General features: G+C 45.5%; 1 protein-coding gene across 13 annotated transcripts in view; it reads left to right on the top strand.

Moving 5' to 3' along the window:
* Positions 1 to 17,205, top strand: part of LOC110523936 (spermatid perinuclear RNA-binding protein) — a 125,715-nt gene that overhangs the window by 8,241 nt on the left and 100,269 nt on the right. For 6 of the 13 annotated variants that reach the window (XM_021603091.3, XM_090235013.1, XM_090235006.1 and 3 more), the window contains one exon: positions 1,575 to 1,741. The exons of the other annotated variants lie outside the window; for them this stretch is intronic. The gene's annotated coding sequence lies outside the window, so the exon portion shown is untranslated. The remainder of the gene's footprint in view (positions 1 to 1,574; positions 1,742 to 17,205) is intronic. 13 annotated transcript variants of the gene reach the window in all.

The raw sequence follows: 17,205 nt of genomic DNA, 5'->3' as shown, positions 1-17,205 counted from the left end.
AGTTGCTTTTTAAGTGGGTCTGAATATTAAGTTGCATGTGATAATGGATTTTCAAGCATCAGGCCTACTTGCGTCTCGTTGCAGCTGTCAGTGGGTGCATTTTAAAACTGTGGAGCCTGAGGCAGTGTCGTAAATGGCCCCCTTTAAATGGCCCCCTTTTCCTTACAGTGCACTACAGAGCACTATGGGCCTTAGGCATACGTTAGTGCACTATATAGGTAATAGGGTGCCATTTGGGACGCAGGCTGAGCCTGGGCCTCGGCTTCCATCATTGAAATAGTGTGACAATGACATGAGAAACCCATCTGGTCCTCCATGGATCACTGGCTGGTGTCATCTCTCAGCACCACTTCCTCCTTTTACTTTTGGTGGTGTGGTACTGCACTCACTGTCAGCTCATACGGGCTATTCCTCTCCTCTCTATCTCTCTGTCTTGTTCTCGGTCGGTCGCTCTTTCTTTCTCTCTCTCTCTCTCTCTGCTTCTCTATCTCGCTCACTTTTTCTTTATTTCTTTCTTTCTTTCTCTCCCTCTCTCTCTCTCTCTCTCTCCCTCTCTCTCTCTCTCCCTCCCTTGCTCTTCCACTCTCTATGTTATAGCTCTGCACCTCAGTGGCCCCCCTAAAGGCATCCGCATATATAGGTTCGGTTTTCTCCTAGCAGAGCTCGGCGAGGCGAAGGGGAACGTCTGTGCTCACATACTCCCTAAAGACCTTCGCTTGAAAAACGAGAAAAAAACTGCAATATTACTGTTGTTTGTCCCTGTTGAGCCACCATAGCAACAACATAACATTTCCTCAAAATAGTCCGAATGAATCTAATATAAATCCATAAATCTGTAATTCATTTTGATATTTTTTGCCAGGAGGTCTTAGTTGCACAATTTTACATCTAACTAGGATGTTTGGTGCAGTGCTCCTCAAGTATTATGTTTTTGCCCTAATATATGCGCAAACTGTTTTGACTGGTAAGCATACGGTAAGCTTGAAACAAACACACACACACACACACACACACACACACACACACACACACACACACACACACACACACACACACACACACACACACACACACACACACACACACACTGTTTTACTGGATATTAGCCTAAGCCTCAGTTGCCCCCCTGAGAGAATTAACCAATTAGAGCATGATTCTCAGATTGCAGCTCGCTCGGTGGGTGAATTATTAGAGCTGCATGAAAGGAGAGTCAGGACTAGGAGTGTGCGTGAGTTTGTGTAGGCCTGTACTCTGCAGGTTAGGTAAGATAGCGCTGTGAATATTGATAAAAAACAGCTGGTTTGAGCCATGTTCTTCTCTGTGGTGAGAGGTGAGGGGTGACCGTGGCCCCATTTCTGCCCTAGACTAAAGGACACACACGCACTGTGTAGCTAGCGGAAGGACACAGGGAGAAAGGAGAAACTGGGGGTGTAAAGTCTCGGATAGCACCATTGCTGTAAGAAGGGATGAAGAGGAAGGAAAGGTGTGAGGAATATGGATGTGATGGTTGTGATTTCTACATTTCCAGTTTCACCCACCGTACTGAGCTGTGTTTCACGTTTTGTTTGAAATAGATTCAAGAGTAACAGATGGAGCTGTGAGCCGGGTCAGGGGGAAATCGCAGGCACCTGGGAACCCAGTGAATCACAGCACTGGAGAAAACAAGTGGGAGAAGTCTAGAGAAGTGAGGCAGTCATCCTCACTCAGTCCCCACAGGGATATTCTCATCCCAACGAGCAAGGTATGAACACATGTGTACTTGACAAGCTTTTAATTCTGCAGTCCCCACCGCCTATTACGGCCATTTCGCCCCTGTCAGAACTAGGTTCCATTCTAGTCTAGTCCAGTCAGAAAGCTGCAGTGACAACTCTGGGCTCAACAGCAGCTGGCCGATCGGCCATATTTCTCCAGAGGATCCCAGACAGAGCCACATAGCCTATCTGTCAGTTTCACTCCAGTACACACGTGACTGACAGGCAGCATCCCTCACTGTCAACCCGAGAAGACGAGCACAAAGCGACCGACCGCTGCTCTGCTCTCTGCCTACTTAACATTTTGTCTTGTCAAGGCATTATTTCATTATTTCGCTTTGTCTCCTTGTGAAAGAATGTATTTTATTTTTCTGTGTCTACTGTATAAACAGACAATCTTTGAATTTGCTGCCCCTTAGCTTGTCAGAGGATCTGGATCTTTTGACATGTGAGGTGGATGCTTCCTTCCAATATACAGTACCAGTCAAAGGTTTGGACACACCTACTCCTTTTTTTCTTCATTTATTACTGTTTTCTGCATTGTAGATTAATAGTGAAGACATCAACACTATGAAATAGCACATATGGAATCATGTGGTAACCAAAAAAGTGTTAAACAAATCAAAATATATTTTATATTTGAGATTCTTCAAAGTAGCCACCCTTTGCCTTGATTACAGCTTTGCACACTCTTGGCATTCTCTCAACCAGCTTCATGAAGTAGTCACCTGGAATGCATTTCAATTAACAGGTATGCCTTGTTAAAATTTAATTTGTTGAATTTCTTTCCTTTTTAATATGTTTAAGCCAATTAGTTGTGTTGTGACAAGGTAGGGGTGGTATACAGAAGATATCCCTATTTGGTAAAAGACCAAGTCCATATTATGTCAAGAACAGCTCAAATACGCAAAGAGAAATCACAGTCTATTATTACTTTAAGACATGAAGTTCAGTCAATCCAGAAACTTTCAAGAACTTTGAACATTTCTTCAAGTGCAGTCGCAAAAACCATCAAGCGCTATGATGAAACTGGCTCTCATGAGGACCGCCGCAGGAAAGGAAGACCCAGAGTTACCTCTGCTGCAGAGGATTAGTTCATTAGATATACCAGCCTCAGAAATTGCAGCCCAAATAAATTATTCACCAGACGCATCTCAACATCAACTGTTCAGAGAAGACTGCGTGAATCAGGCTTTCATGGTCGAATAGCTGAAAAGAAACCATTACTAAAGGACACCAATAATAAGAAGATACTTTCTTGGGCCTAGCAATGGTCATTAGACCAGTGGAAATCTGTCCTTTGGTCTGATGAGTACAAATTTGAGATTTTGGGTTCCATCCGCCGTGTCTTTGTGAGATACAGAGTAGGTGAACAGATGATCTCTGCATGTGTGGTTCCCACCGTGAAGCATGGAGGAGGAGGTGTGATGGTGTGAGGGTGCTTTGCTGGTAACACTGTCAGTGATTTATTTAGAATTCAAGGCACACTTAACCAGCATGGCTACTACAGCATTCTGCAGCGATACGCCATCCCATCTGGTTTGCTCTTAGTGGGACTATCATTTGTTTTTTCAACAGGACAATGACCCAAAACACACCTCCAGGCGGAGTGCTGCATCAGATGACCTGGCCTCCACAATCACCCGACCTCAACCCAATTGAGATCTTTTGGGATGAGTTGGACCGCAGAGTGAAGGAAAAGCAGACAACAAGTGCTCAGCATATGTGGGAACTCCTTCAAGACTGTTGGAAAGTGTGCACAGCTGTAATCAAGGCAAAGGGTGGCTACTTTGAAGAATCTCAAATATAAAATATATTTTGATTTGTTAACACTTTTTTGGTTACTACATGATTCCATATGTGTTATTTCATATTTTTCATGTCTTCGCTATTATTCTGCAATGTAGAAAATAGTCAAAACAAAGAAAAACCCTTGGATGAGTAGGTGTGTCCAAACGTTTGGCTGGTACTGTATATATATATTTGTATATATTCTGTTCAGTTACCCCACAGCCAAGCAACCTGTTTCCAAATGTAATTGTAAGTGAGCAACAAAACTACTCGAATATCACATTTTAAATTGAGCAGGCTCTTTTGCCGGTGCTGTATACTGTAGTATGTGTGTGTGGTGTGTGGTGTATGCACACATCAGTCAGACAATTAGAAAAGTGTGGAAGTTACGGACAGACAGATATATGGAGGGGTCTCTATGGTGTTGGCTGCTGCATCTCCACCACCGCTGTCAGCCAGTTGACAGCTGTGTACGTAGTATTATGTTCTTTCCTCCGCAGAACCCTGCCAATCGGGTAGACAGGGTAAACATGGTCACGTGTGTCAGAGTATTTTGATCTGATTAATGACTTGTGTTACCTCATGTATTTGGCTATTTGGCCCGGTGTCACTATACTACATGTTTTGATATTGATTCTGATAATGAAAAAAGTAATACTTCCTGGCGTGCACGCGCACGCATGCACACACGCACACACACACACACACACACACACACACACACACACACACACACACACACACACACACACACACACACACACACACACACACACACACACACGACCATTATTTCCAGGAAGGTCATTCCTCAAAGCACAGCAGCCAGCCCTATAAGCCCTTAAGGCTGGTGTGTAATTGGAAAATATCCCAGGCTCTGTGAAACTTCCAGCTGCGTCTCCATCCCTCATTTCTCACTTCCCTCAAATCCTCAGGATTTTAGCCAACCAGCTAACAGAATCTGCTCCCTCCCTCCTTTGTTTCTCCTTGTTTTCCCCTGGAGCGAGTACAGACTAATTTATTGGCCTAACTTACATACGTACGCAATGCAGAATCTTCATTTTTCGTAGCTAATTGTAGTTCTTGTGTTGGGTATTGTGTAGGGTGTACATTAGGCTTATGTCATGACAGGGGATCCGGGGAGGTGCAGACGGTGAGTCCTGGCTCTAGTGATGTTTCTGGGCCAAGGTGAGCTAAGATGCCAGAGGACAGAGGAGAATAAGCAGCCAGGTGTCTGTGTGCTTTTTCAAGGCGTGTGTATGTGTGCGCGTGTGTGTGTGTGTTGTTTCAGATGCACATACATATGTTTTACCCCCCCGTCCCCCCAACGCACACACACACACACACACACACACACACACACACACACACACACACACACACACACACACACACACACACACACACACACACACACACAGGGAGCTGTTGTACCACCAGCTTGGTGTGTCTAATGCATTCATGTTTTGTTATATCTGCATCTGTTTCCTTGGCTCTGGCTTCACCTGTCCTATTACAGTCACTCAGACTTGAATTGGCAACGCTTGTTTCTCGGACTCCCGTCGCACCGGCATCATATCATGGTGCTCAGTCTCCAGTGTATTGTAGTCATATTTTCTAGACTACTAGAAAATAGGGATGTTACGGCGTAGGAGACAATTTCACTCCACTGTTGTGTTGTCAGAAGAAGACGCGATCTCTTCTTTTCTAAACGTGTGCGCTGTCTCTTTAAGAAATGTATGACGTCACTCACGAGCAGAATGTGGCGGTGGACTCTGACTTTGTGGCTATGGAATCTAGTGGAAACCAGACGGGAGGTAAAGGAAGACGAAGAAGTGATGAGTTTTTGGTGGCGAGGGAGACGATGTGAATGATTCATGTTTTTTAGTGACAATCAGCATATTTTGCGTACTAGGTTAGTGAGTTCAGCTGTAAACTAGCAAGGAAAGTTAGCCCACAATTAAAGCAGAAAGCTATCGGTACCGTGTTGAATGAAGTGTTCTAACCTGTGTATGGACATGGTTTTTGAAAACAGTAATGAACAGTTTCAACATTTCTACATGCCGTGACGCATTATTCAAGTTCGTTAACTTCTTTTGCAGCGTGAGTGGGGACTGGAGAGCTAATGCAGCTCAGATAGCTCTAACAATAAATAAGTAAGTGGAGCAGGCACTTTGCTCTTCACGCTACTAAGGGGCAGCGCTGATACAGACTTGATCATCTCAATCACGTGAGGCACATTTGACAGAAGTCCCGAACGTAACAAATTCTACTACAGAAACCGTGTTTTGGTTGTTGTAAAGTAGGCCGTCATTGTAAATAAGAGTGTATTCTTAATTGACTTGCCTAGTTAAATAACAAATAATTCATCTAAAAAGTACCGACGTTTCAGTTTACCGTGCAACACTAATCCACTGTCCGTCTTTCTCAAAACATTTGAGAATTTCTCTCCCACTGGTACTCAACTCTAGCTGTTTCCAATAGGAACTGCAACATTTACATTTCCCCAGTTCCTCATATAATTGTATTTGATTGTTTATCCTAAGTATCATGGACTCTAGTATCTAAAATAGAACTGGTCCTTAATGAAAACTCAGTCTTGCATTTTAACCCAACGTAGGGTCATTTCAGAACAAAAACAGAGGGACACAGGATCAACCCTCCATTCCAGGTAGGGGGGGACTGGCTGCAAAAACCAATCTATGCTCTAGTGCTTAATTGACAAAGTTTTGACCCCTAGGTCTTCACCAGGCTGGTTCCATGAATAGCCCTGCCTGGTTAGGGCAGTGTTGTTCTTCTGTAATCTCCATTTCAGCGTGGGCTGTGCGCCACCCCTATGGGACCCCAGATCACGTCCGGTTGTGATACAGCCCAGGATCGACCCAGGGTCTGTAGTGATGCCTCTAGCACTGCAATGTAGTGCCTCAGACCGCTGCGCCACTCGGGGTATTCCTATGGGCTAAATTCGATAATCCTCACCTTGTTTAGTGCTAGTCTCTGTTAATCTCTTAACAGAAAAACCTGGAGTCACCTGTTGTTGTTGTCTTAGGAACAGCAGTAGGTTAAACCAACTAGAGGAGATCTCTCTCTCTCTCTCTCTCTCTCTCTGTCTCTCGTTTCTCAATGACCACATGGTCAGGTTACGCTGCAGTCAGCTCCTGCTATTTCTGACCCCCTGAGCCCTGCTGCCTATTTAAGACTAACATAAGAACTCAACCTGACCTGAGCAGGTTAATCCAGATGGCCAATGAATTAATCAAAGTTGGTTCTCAGGAAAAGAGATGGATACGCCGAAATGCATTCGTTTTTATAAAGATGTATTTGTTTTAACAAAGAGTGACCATTACAGTCACAATGTAGGTCTAGGACAGTCAGTGTTTCATAGCCTGACCCAGTGGAGAGAAGACACATCATGTGATTGAATAGAACAGCACAGTCAATGTTTGTCTGTCTGACTGGTTCGGTAATGATCCAGTTGGAGGGGGGGGGTTGTGGGAGGGAGTTAGTGGAAGGAAGGGACTAGTCTGCTTTGATCGTCATGCCGGCAGAAAATAGCCAGTTGGGGGAGAAGGGAGAGGGAGAGAGAGAGTGTGGGCCCAAAGGAACAACCAACCAGGTTGGTAGAAAAGAGCCAGCGGTGGGTTGAGATGAGCTGCGTTCTGTTCTGCATTGATACGACTGGCTACCTATGCCTCCCCACTTCACTTCCTCTCCAGTAGCAGCTCACAGGTTCCCTGGGAATTCTACTGACCCAGTTTACTTTACAGCAGACGTTATCTTTTTAAACATATTTAACAGCAGGAGACAATGGCTGCTGCCCTGTCCTCACCAACCGAATCACCACCTCCTCCCCTCGTTCCTCCACATCAGGGGGAGAGGGGGAGGTTTGGGACAGGTCATCCATCTGCTGCCTAATGATGAAGGATGGGTGGACCAGGAAGAGGAGAGAAAGATGAGGAGTGCGTCGGTATGCTTTTTGGGAGCAAAGGCAAATGTTGCCAAAATGTTGATCCATATTGTTATTATCATTGTCGTCAGGCTATTTGCTTACACACATCTGTTGTGCGTGACATCTCAACCTCGAGTTCCTTTGGCGAAGCAAGCAAGGTGACACATGGTGCAACCACAGTGCATCGACCGACTGCAGCACACACACACACACACACACACAGAGATCTGTCTCTGTCACCCCCTCCCCTTAGCCCTGTGTACAGAAGCGGTAGCAGGATGGTGCAGTCTCTGGGGGGCCTCTCTCTCTCTCGACCTCTCTCTCTGCATCTGCAGCGGAGGCTGAATCAGGGTTATCAGGAGTGTGTCTGCAGTTTCTTGTTTACCTCCACCTGTGCCTTCTCCAGTGCCCTCTCCTGTGGCCCTCTGGCGCCCCTGCTGTTCAGAGCCTCACTAAGCTGGCTCCATCTACAGGCCTGAGGCTGCCTGCCACTCAGTTTCTAAGTTAGCGACACCCGAGTACAACTCTGCTAGCCCTCTGCTAAGCGGTTCGAGTGTAGAATCCTGTGTTCCGATTGTTTGAACCGAATAAATTGATATTGATGGCGTAAAGGAAATAGTCAAGTTGTTGTGTTTGTTAAGGAACATTTTGTTCTGACCTCTTTGCGTAGATGTTCTCTGAGCAGACAGACACACACACACACACACACACACACACACACACTGTGCAGAAATCCCAGGGGGGGGGGGGGTGAGTGTGAGATAAGCTTCCTCCTCCACCTCATGCCTGGCTGGCTAGGGCGGTGAATTTCTCAATTTCTAAAACACAAGACGACTAAAACACGAGAGGCGAAGGCCGTAGCCATGGCAACCTGGAGACGAAAGTGAAATAATTGGGTCTGGCCCAGATTTTGTTAAAAAAGAGAAGGAAGAAGAAAGACGAAAGCCTCTTGCAGTTACATTTAGACTTTGTTTCTTACTTGTTGTTCTTCTTTTTTAATGTGTCTTGTTCCCAAACCTTGGCCTTATCTAACAATGGCTGCTGGGCTGTCAGGTTTCTTGGGAGCTAGCTAGGACAGGATGATGGAAGAGTTGGCCAGGTACAGTCCTCCTCAACGTGTCCTACACACCTTGATTACAGACCTAGTGGGTTGACCTAGTGGCCTGTTTCTTCCACTTTGAACAACTTTGAGCGTTTGGGTGGTAGGAGTGTGCCTGGAGTGGGCTGGGTTTGCACTTTTGTGGCTGGCCTATTGTCTCGGTTGCATTGCGCCAGTCGAGCGCAGAGAAAGTATTTTGGGATGAAAACGAACAGGCTTTTTTTCCCAGCCCAGGTCTCGCCGGACGGACAAGTATTCGAGCTGTTATGCCATGGCTTTGAGTTCGGTCTCGTGGTTATATTATGATTTGTGTCATTAATGTAAATGAACAAAGTACTTTAAATAAACTAGAGTGCTTTTAGTACAAAATACAGATGTCGCGGAATGGCCATGCTATTTTACCACCCCACACCACATCACTGTCATGGAGCGTAGCGACGAGCTAGAAGACATGTGCTTGCCTGTACATGGCCTTTGCCGGGAGGAAAGGGATAGTGTGCAATGCAAATATTTAGGCTCCCGCTCTCCCCCCCGGGTGTTATTTATGACCAGGAGCCGCCTCTCTGGATGACGGGGGGGGGGGGGGGGGGACACAGAAAAGGACATCCTATGCCAGCCCTGGGCCTCCTCCAGCCGCCCAGCTCCGGTAGTTTATGGGGAGCAAAGGGTTTGTGTGTGTGTGTGTTTTCTCCAGACCAACATAGGAGTCTTTGTAGAGGATGACAGTTCACAGTTCACACTCCTGCTACCCAAAGGCTACAGTGCTGTGTGTGTTGTCCTGTCTCCCTGCATACATGTTGCCATAGTAGGCCCAGCCCCAAACCTAAACCCTCAGTTTCAGAACCCGTCCACCGAGGTCGCCGATGGGTATTGTTTTATTGTTTATTTTGGTTTATGCTAGATACATTTATTTACGTTTTGATCACGGCCTTCTGCCTTTTTAGATAGAGGTCAGATTTCATTAAAAAAAAATCTAAAAAAAAAAATATATATTTAGCCTTTATTTAACTAGGCAAGTCAGTTAAGAACAAATTCGTATTTACAATGACGGCCTACACCGGCCATACCCGGACGACCCTGGGCCAATTATGCGCCACCCTGTGGGACTCCCAATCACGGCCGGTTGTGATTTACCTTTAACCGTACAGATTGTCAAAAATCATACTGCTGCATACGGTGTTGTTCCATTTAGACTGAACAGCTCTATGTCTTCCACTAATTGCTATATTACGCAGAGTACATTTAATTGGTTGTACAATACAAGCAAAACATTGGCGGGCACTCGGCTGGGGAGGGTGAGGGATTGAGTTGAATGTCATTTTAAAGGGCCGGCTCTGTGGGCCACACCACAGACGAGCCAATAGCAGCGTTGCTCAGAAACTCCTTGAACCTCCCCCAGTCATTCATTTCCTAATTGGGATGCTGTGGAAGTCAGATATCTCTAGAGGTGTGTGGTGAGGTTCCATGTTTGGGATCCAGCGTGGTTTAGAGGATGGGGTTTGAAGAATCTGCCTGCTCTGTTGCCGACAAGTCTCTCTGCTCCGCTCCTTTGTGCGTAGTGCAGTGTGCGTGCGTCCGTATGCTTTAAGCATGTCATTCAGACTGCTGCACAGGGCTCAGGAATTCAGAGAGTCTAGCACATACAGCTCTCTGTGGTAGCTGTGTTGTCTGTAAGGAATGGGCTACAATTCCTCCAGCAGTATCCACTTTTGACAGCTGCTATCCTAAATCAGCTCTGAAAGCTTTTAGAGTAAGCGCCTGTGTGAAGACCATGTTGTCAGGCCAGGGATCCTCTGTTTTTATTGGAGAATCTGATTGATAGTACTGCACTTTTCAGGACTGTGCAGAATGTCCATTCCAAAGACAGGGAGACTCTTCCTGCCTCCCAGAGAGGCAAGGAATGCATCTGATTCTGAGACACGCTGGGGGCAGATAAGGGCTGCCGTTTCACACAGTTTGCAATGCTTTGATCCCTACAGTCATCCCTCGTGTTGCCTTACTTTATACGCCGTTTACATCTAGCCTAAAACACGCCTGGATTGTAGGCTAGCTAGGCCTAGGGTACTTTACCTACTGGCACTAAGGGCACTGTGAACATGTGTATGCCGACAAGTCTGGATTACGGTCTGCCCATATCAGTCAAGGACGGAGACCATTATTCTACTCTATCCTCTGCCTCATTGCCTCCGAAAGCTATTCTGTGAGAACCACAATGTTTTGCAAGGAGGAACAGATGAAACAACCCCCCCCCCCCCCCCCCCTCCCCCTCCCGTCCTCTTAAGAAGTCTATGGGGTAACTCTGACTGTGAAGGGATGAAAAGCAGGGCCTATTTACACTCACAAAGAAAGTTAAGTGACTCCTTTCTGTTAGCGTTAGCTGAAGGGACAAGGCGAGGGGAGTGGATGTGGGACGTGTCTCAGTGTCTGCCTGCGTTCCAATGGCACCTTGTTTCCTATATACAGTGAGCTCCAAAAGTATTGGGACAGTGATCATTAGTTTGTTTTTCGGGCTCTGCACTCCAGCACTTTGGATTTGAAATGATACAATGACTAGGAGGCTCTAGTTCAGACTGTCAGCTTTAATTTGAGGGTATTTCCAGCCATATCGGGTGAACCGTTTAGAAATTACAGCCCATTTTATGGGGAAAAAAAAGTGACTCCCAAATGACACAATAAATGATTTACCATTCATTTGTAATTGGCACAATATAATAACCAAAACAAACAGCAAATGCATCCAACAAATTTGTAGAGTCACACTCTTGATGTAGTCATTGCGTGCTATGAATATGGGACCAAATACTACAGTTTTTACTACTTTAATACACATATAAGTGAATTTGTCCCAATACTTTTGGCCGCCTTAAAATGGGCGGCGGGACTATGTACAAAAAGTGCTGTAATTCCTAAACGGTTCACCCGTTATGGATGAAAATACCATCAAATTAAAGCTTAATTTGACAGTCTGCACTTTAACCTCATAGTCATTGTGTCGTTTCCAAGGTGCTGGAGTACAGAGCCAAAACAGCAAAAATGTGTCTCTGTCCCAACACTTTTGGAGCTCACTGTCGTTTGCACACTACGTATGGATTAGGGGACCATTTGGGACAGGCGACAGCATAGATAGGCCTAGACTTAAGAGGACAGAAGATAGACTTGAGAGGATTCTCAGGATAGTGAAGTTTGGTTTTATTCCCAGAGGAGCCGAAGGTGTTTTCACCATTAGGACTGAGACTGCTGTGTCTGGGGGCCCAGCCAGCACGTCTCTGACCGTTAGTGATTCCACTGACTGAAAGACGGAAGGACGGGCAGATACAGAAAGACGGACCGAATGACAGACTGACAGACATTGAGTAGGCCTATCTGTGCTCTGGACCTTTATCATTGGTGTAGGTTCAATTGAAAAACATAACACTCTATAATGTGTTTTCTAAATCTAGTTTGCTACCTTAAATAGCATACTATTTATTACCTTAGGATGACCTACCCATACAAAACATACATTGCTCCGCTGTGGATTTTGTGTCACGTCACTCTGGTGCGGGCTGCATGGAAATGAATCATTGTTTTGCTGATTAGGGAGCTGCAGTGGGTTATGGTATTAAACCACCTGAGGCTTTCTGAACCATGGTTTTGAGGCCTGTTGGGTGTAGGCCTGTTGGGTGCCAGTGAACCGAAATGGTAAAACCATTTAGTTTCGCAAGTGTTAGGGCCCAGTCCTTTCTCTCAACATGTATGGATTTGTTTCCCGGTTGATTCCCAGATCTTTCATGTGTAGCCTAACAAATGATAGGCTACACATGTGGTGTCCCTTGGTTCTTGTTGAATACACCAGTCTCTAATAGACTTTCATGTCATTCACCATCACTGGTCATTGTTTTCAGGCTCCTTATGAGTCAGAAGTCGGAGGTCATGATATAATCAATCAATCAGCAGCCTGCTTTCCCTCGTCTTGTCTTGTGTTAGGCCTATAGGGCTATGCTACATAGAATCCGTATCTGCGAGAGGTTAACTGGTGTCATGAACACGCCTGTGGATTTCAAAAGGGAGCGTTTTCCCATTAGTTTCATATAGTATAGCAGTCTACATGTATTGAATACAGTTGAACTGTGCATCTGTCTCTTTTTTAAGTTCTTCTCTGCAAATGATGATGTGTCAGACTGGTGTGAAAAAAACGATTTACCAGATCAATCTAGGGCTGGGTTACATGAGATGCTTCAGTGGAGTTTAATGCCTCAATCAAATTGTCTGTCAAGCTAGAGACGGCCGAATGCGTGGTTATTCTGCACACACAGCGTTTCTCTCTTTCCTCGCCGGCTGGAAATAATTTGGGTTCAGTTGATGCCTCAATTCAAAATAGTTGTTTATTTTTGCCTTACTTTATCTAGGGACAACTGTGGAGTCTTTGCATTGATCGAGTTATTGGCCTCCAACTGGCATAGGCCTAACTTAAGCACGTCACACCCTGCTACCTCACTTCTTAGTATGAAAACAATGTCACATTTCCTGTTTCATACTGATTACTGATTTATATATACACTAGATGACTGACAGGCACCTGTTTTGAAGCCACCGCGCCTCTATCTTGGAATTCCCCCATCGTTGTAAAAAAGATTTGATTCATGTCTGCATTTGTTTTTGCCACTTTTATTATATTACATACACCTACATACACTGCCTGTAGCCATGAAGTGCTTTGAAAGGCTGGTCATGGCTCACATCAACACCATTATCCCAGACACCCTAGACCCACTCCAATTTGCATACCGCTCCAACAGATCCACAGATGATGCAATCTCTATTGCACTCCACACTGCCCTTTCACACCTGGACAAAAGGAACACCTATGTGAGAACGCTGTTCATTGACTAGCTCAGCGTTCAACGCCATAGTACCCTCAAGGCTCATCACCAAGCTAAGGACCCTGGGACTAAACACCTCCCTCTGCAACTGGATCCTGGATTTCCTGACAGGCCGTCTCAGGTGGAAAGGGTAGGTAACAACACATCCGCCACGCTGAGCTGATCCTCAACACGGGGGCTCCTCAGGAGTGCGTGCTCAGTCCCCTCCTGTACTCCCTGTTCACTCACGACTGCATGGCCAGGCACAACTCCAACACCATCATCAAGTTTGCTGATGACACAACAGTGGTAGGCCTGATCACTGACAACAATGAGGCAGCCTATAGGGAGGAGGTCAGAGACCTGGTCGTGTGGTGCCAGGACAATAACCTCTCCCTCAACGTGGTCAAGACAAAGGAGATGATTGTGGACTACAGGAAAAGGAGGACCGAGCACGCCCCCATTCTCATCGACAGGGCTGTAGTGGAGCAGCTTGAGAGTTTCAAGTTCAAGTCCACATTACCAACAAACTATCATGGTCCTAGCACACCAAGACAGTCGTGAAGAGGGCATGACAAAACCTATTCCCCCTCAGGAGACTTGGATTTGGCATGGGTCCTCAGATCCTCAAAAGGTTCTACAGCTGCACCATCGAGAGCATCATCCTGGCTGGTTGCATCACTGCCTGGTATGGCAACTGCTCAGCCTCCAACCGCAAGGAACTACAGAGGGTAGTGCGTATGGCCTAGTACATCACTGGGGCCAAGCCTCCTGCCATCCAGGACCTCTATACCAAGCGGTGTCAGAGGAAGGAGAATACTGTAGAATTTCATTCCTATTAAGGACTGGGGGAAGGAGCAGAGTGTGCAAAGCTGTCATCAAGGCAAAGGGTGGCTACTTTGAAAAATCTCAAATATAAAATATACTTTGATTTATTTAACACAATTTTGGTTACTACATGATTCCATGTGTGTTATTTCATAGTTTTAATGTCTTCACTGTTATTCTACAATGTATTGTAGAATAGTACAAATATAGAAAATCCCTTGAATGAGTAGATGTATCCAAACTTTTGACTGGTACTGTATATAACGACATGCTTGATGTTTTGTGTACACAGTTCATTAGGTACACCCATCTAGTACCGGGTCAGGCGCCCCTTTGCCTCCAGAACAGCCTGAATTCTTCAGGGCATGGACATGTTGCTTAATTGGTATCAAGGGACCTAATTTGTGCCAGGAAAACATTCCCCACACCATTACTCCACCGCCACCAGCCTGTATCGTTGACACCAGGAGGTTTGGGGCCATGGACTCATGCTGCTTTCGCCAAATCCTGACTGCCATCAGCCTACAGCAACAGGAACCGGGATTCGTCGGACCAGGCACTGTTTTTCTACTCTTTAATTGGTGATCACATTCCCGCTGGAGACACTTCTTGTTTTTAGCTGATAGGAGTGGAACCCGGTGTGGTTGTCTGCTGCAATAGCCCATCAACGACAAGGACCGACAGGTTGTGCGTTCCGAGATGCTGTTCGGCACACCATTTTTGTACTGCGCCATTATTTTCCTGATTGTGGCCTGCCTGTTAGCTTGCACAATTATTGCCATTTTCCTTCGACCTCTCATCAACGAGCTGTTTTCGCCCACAGGACTGCCGCTGACTGGATGTTTTTGGTTTTGTTGCACCGTTCTTTGTAAACCCTAGACTCGTGAAAAGCCCAGGAGGCCAGAGATTTCTGAGATAAAAAACAACAGGTCAAGGGCAGGCAGAGGTCAGTAATCCAGATCAGAGTCAAACAGTACAGAACAGCAGGCAGTCTCAGGGTCAGGGCAGGCAGAGGTCATTAACCCAAGGCGGTGTGACAAGGTACAGAACGGTAGGCAGGCTCAGGGTCAGTTTAGACAGAAAGGTCAGGAAAACAGGAACTATAGAAAAAGACAGGAGTAAGGGGAAAACCACTGGTTGGCTTGACGGACAAAACAAACTGGCAACAGAAAAACAGAGAACACATAAATACACTGGGGATAATGGGAAAGATGGGAGACACCTGGAGGGGGATGGAGACCAGCGCAAAGACAGGTGAAACAGGTCAGGGTGTGAGTGTCTGCCTGCTTTATAAAGCGAACCACGGCCACGTGACTCACAGTCTGTAGGAGCAAACCATTTTCTTGAACGACCGGTGGACCTAATAAACTGGCCACTGAGTAAGTTGTTAGACTACACCTACTATAGAATAGAAGAGGCATTTGCATTTCATTGAATTTAACTGAATAAAATTATATCCTTTCATTCAAATTCTAATTGCACTTCTGTATCCTGTTTACAACTTCAAGTTCAATTAAAATGTAAGAATGGAATTCTGAATTGAGCACAACCCTGCTGTAAACCTGTTTTATTATTTGGTAGTCTAGATTAGCTACCTGGTTTGTCCACATATTTTGTCAATATTTTTGGCAAGATCTTTTCCATAGTATTATAGTTCCATAGCACAAACTCCAGTCCCACCTGGCCGTGCTTCTGCTCCAGTTTCAACTGTTCTGCCTGTGATTATTATTATTTGACAATGCTGGTCATTTATGAACATTTGAACATCTTGGCCATGTTCTGTTATAATCTCCACCCGGCACAGCCAGAAGAGGACTGGCCACCCCACATAGCCTGGTTCCTCTCTAGGTTCTACGCCTGCCTTACTTGCTGTTTGGGGTTTTAGGCTGGGTTTCTGTACAGCACTTTGAGATGTCAGCTGATGGAAGAAGGGCTATATAAATAAATTTGATTTGATATTAGATGTAAACTCAGCAAAAACATAAACATCCTCTCACTGTCAACTGCGTTTATTTTCAGCAAACTTAACATGTGTAAATATTTGTAGGAACATAAGATTCAACAACTCAGACATAAACTGAACAAGTTCCACAGACATTTGACAAACAGAAATGGGATAATGTGTCCCTGAACAAAGGGGGGTCAAAATCAGAAGTAACAGTCAGTATCTGGTGTGGCCACCAGCTGCATTAAGTACTGCAGTGCATCTCCTCCTCATGGACTGCACCAGATTTGCCTGTTCTTGCTGTGAGATGTTACCCCACTCTTCCACCAAGGCACCTGCAAGTTCCTGGACATTTCTGGGGGGAATGGCCCTAGTCCTCACCCTCCGATTCAACAGACGTGCTCAATGGGATTGAGATCCGGGCTCTTCGCTGGCTATGGCAGAACACTGACATTCCTGTCTTGCAGGAAATCATACACAGAATGAGCAGTATGGCTGGTGGCATTGTCATGCTGGAGGGTCATGTCAGAATGAGCCTGCAGGAAGGGTACCACATGAGGATCAGTTGTACATCCTGTCTCCCTGTAGCGCTGTCTTAGTTAGGCGTCTCACAGTACGGACATTGAAATGTATTGCCCTGGCCACATCTGCAGTCCTCATGCCTCCTTGCAGCATGCCTAAGGCACGTTCTCGCAGATGAGCAGGGACCCTGGGCATCTTTCTTTTGGTGTTTTTCAGAGTCAGTAGAAAGGCCTCTTTTGTGTTCATAACTGTGACCTTAATTACCTACCGCCTGTAAGCTGTTAGTGTCTTATCGACCGTTCCACAGGTGCATGTTCATTAATTGTTTATGGTTCATTGAACAAGCATGGGAAACATAGTTTAAACCCTTTACAATGAAGATCTGTGAAGTTATTTGGATTTTTACAAATTATTTTTGAAAGACAGGGTCCTGAAAAAGGGACGTTTATTTTTTTGCTGATCTAATTTCTTTATCCACA

The sequence above is a fragment of the Oncorhynchus mykiss genome, chromosome 5, assembly GCF_057628025.1.
Source record: "Oncorhynchus mykiss isolate SJ-2025 chromosome 5, ASM5762802v1, whole genome shotgun sequence".
NCBI classification, from domain to species: domain Eukaryota; kingdom Metazoa; phylum Chordata; class Actinopteri; order Salmoniformes; family Salmonidae; genus Oncorhynchus; species Oncorhynchus mykiss.
Note: the sequence above shows the minus strand (reverse complement) of the source record. Positions and strands in the feature narration are given on the sequence as shown.